General features: G+C 47.1%; 1 pseudogene; it reads left to right on the forward strand.

Moving 5' to 3' along the window:
• Positions 1 to 727: 727 nt before the first annotated feature.
• On the forward strand, positions 728 to 2174 carry LOC144119884 (uncharacterized; annotated as a pseudogene).
• The last annotated feature ends 436 nt before the right edge of the window (positions 2175 to 2610 follow it).

Here is a 2610-nt window from a genome sequence, read left to right on the forward strand (position 1 = left end):
GCTAGCCCTCCAGTAGACAAGCCCGTGTCTTCCCACCTTCATCCTTTCCTACAACCACAGAAGAAGATCTGTCATGCACAGCTATCGGCGCCCCGCTCTCGCTTGGTCGCGCGTCGCTCCTCGCGCATGCGTAGACAGGCTCCCGCTCACACTCCGTTTCAAACATCATGTGCAACGCTGTCAAAGCTAGAGCTCTTGTTCGCGCTGCCTGCATCCGCGACCAAAAAGTAGTGCGTTTTTTGGTAAGCGAAACATTGTAAATGCTTTGCCTGTAAGCTTACCAAATGACACATTTGTCATGATCTTGATTCAATGCACTGTTATTGCTGACAACAGGCTATCGCTTTCTCGTGCCATAGACCACTGAGGCAGAGAACAAGCGCGGAGTAACACGCCTCCCTTTATTTTCCCATCCGGACTACTTCCGAACCTTTCAGAGCGTTGCACCTGATGTATGAAGCGGAGTATAGCTGGCTGCTTGTCCTTCCTTGCTGCACTGCCGTCGCGGGTCTCGCCATAATGTCTCCGCATGGATGGGCGGTAGGCGATACCAGTGGTACCATCGTCATTGCGCTCGTGCGCACCTCAAAAAGCAAACTGACTGACCTCGATAACCGAAAGAAGCGGCGCCAAAGTGACGCCTACCGGCGTCGCATGTTCATAAGGTCCCTCGTGAACAAGACAACGGAGCTGCAGAGGGCGCTACCATTCGCGCTCATAAAAGGTGATGGAACATTGGACAACGACTTTCCGGTCCTGCGGATGGCGTGGTTCCTTTTGCTATAAACGTATGGATTACCGCGACGTGGAGCGAAAAAAGAATGCCTGGGAGCAAATCCGCTTGTACGCAGGCCTCTCGACAAGTGCGTCAGTGCTGCGTACACATGTGCACACATCTCCGGAACCGGTACGCATATGTCAATGTGTGTGGTTTTTTTCTTGCTTTTTTGTTTCAGTTGAAGATTGCCATAAACTATGGAAGCGCTTGAGGGACCGCTACACCAGGGAGCTCAAAGCAATAGAGGTAGCCAACGGAGCGGCAGCGTCTATGTGTCCCGGAGAACATGGGAATTCGCCGAGTTCACGGCTTTCTACAAGGATTGCGGCCGCCCGAGGAAGATAGTTTTTATGCATTGTCAGGGTTCTCCGACACCATTTATTGTTGTTTAGTATTGAGGTAACCGTAAATGCTGATCTTTTTAATCGCGTGTTTGCTGTTTTTCTCGAAACAACAGTATTTTATTCGCCGCATTGGATCCGTTGTACTCCTTCCTCACACGACGCTGTTGTCATGCGGTGCAGGGAACCTTGCTTGCGAGTCTTTTCGCGGCCGGAATCCAGATGACATTTTGCATTTTTGAAGTGTGCATCAATAATACTTTTTTTTGTGTGTTAATAAAAAATGCTGCGTTTACTATAATTAACACATGCTGTTTTTTTTCTTGCACAATAGTTGAGGGATTAAAGCTAGTCAGGCACATTTCTGCGCATTTTGTCCCATTGGTTTAGTCTCCTTAACAGAGAACAGTATATAAAGAAAAATTCATTGAATATTAATCAGTGATAAAAATGCAAAAGAGGCCTGTCCATGTGCTGTACAATATTATTTATCCTTGACACTTTCCAGCATGCACAGCACGTGCCACTAACGTGCCCGAATGATGTTTGCACACAAATGAAATTTTTCAGCCTTGCCAGTGCGGGCCTGGTATTTCTATATCCATGTAAACTTTTACTTTGCAGAACTACATGCAGCCTCAAAGCCGCTTCCTCTTCTACTGGCGATGGCGATACTGTAGAGGACATCCTCATGACCATGCAGAGCAGTAGATCGTCCTCACATATGACAGAGTTTCTTGGATGTCGCATTGCATGCAGGTGCATCGACACCATTACTGCCAACATCACCTTTGCAACCACCAGTGCTCACCACAGCGGCACCAAAATATCTCGCTGAAGGAGACAAACGTGAAGCTAAGAAACAAAAAACAAAGGAAAAAATACTGATGCATTTGTGGAAGAGCTCTTGGGACAGCTAAAAAAAAATGACTGAGAATGAGGCGTTTGGCCTGTCTGTCCGCCTCAGCTTAGACAGGATGCCAAGAAAGATGGCATCCGGGTGCGAGGCAAAGATTATGCAGCTCATTTCGGAATGTGAGGAAGAGATAGATTGATTTTTGTTTTGATTCGATATTGGAGCAGTTTTGAATCTTCCTTTTAATTGACTGCATGATCTGGAAGGAATGGAGCAGCAGGAAAAGACATGGACTAAGGAAAGAGAATTCACACACACACGTGCCAACCAGAGGTAAAATCTTGGAGCGCAAGCAAAAATCCAAGGGCACGTGCTTGACATCTGGCACTGGCAGCCAAGGAAATGAGCACAGACGGATCTAAACATTTAAGAGAAAAGAGCCCGATGTACTAGTAACGTCGTTGAGCAGTACATCGGGCTCTTTTTCTCTTCAATGTTTAGATCCGTGTGTCCTCGTTTCCTTGGATGCCAATGACCGATGTCAGGCACGTGCCCTTGGATTTTGCTCACGCTCTAAGATTTTACCTCCGGTTGGCGCTTGCGTGTGTTTTCTTTCTTTAGTTCATGTCTTTTCT

This window comes from Amblyomma americanum, chromosome 2, assembly GCF_052857255.1.
Source record: "Amblyomma americanum isolate KBUSLIRL-KWMA chromosome 2, ASM5285725v1, whole genome shotgun sequence".
Taxonomy (NCBI): Eukaryota; Metazoa; Arthropoda; class Arachnida; order Ixodida; family Ixodidae; genus Amblyomma; species Amblyomma americanum.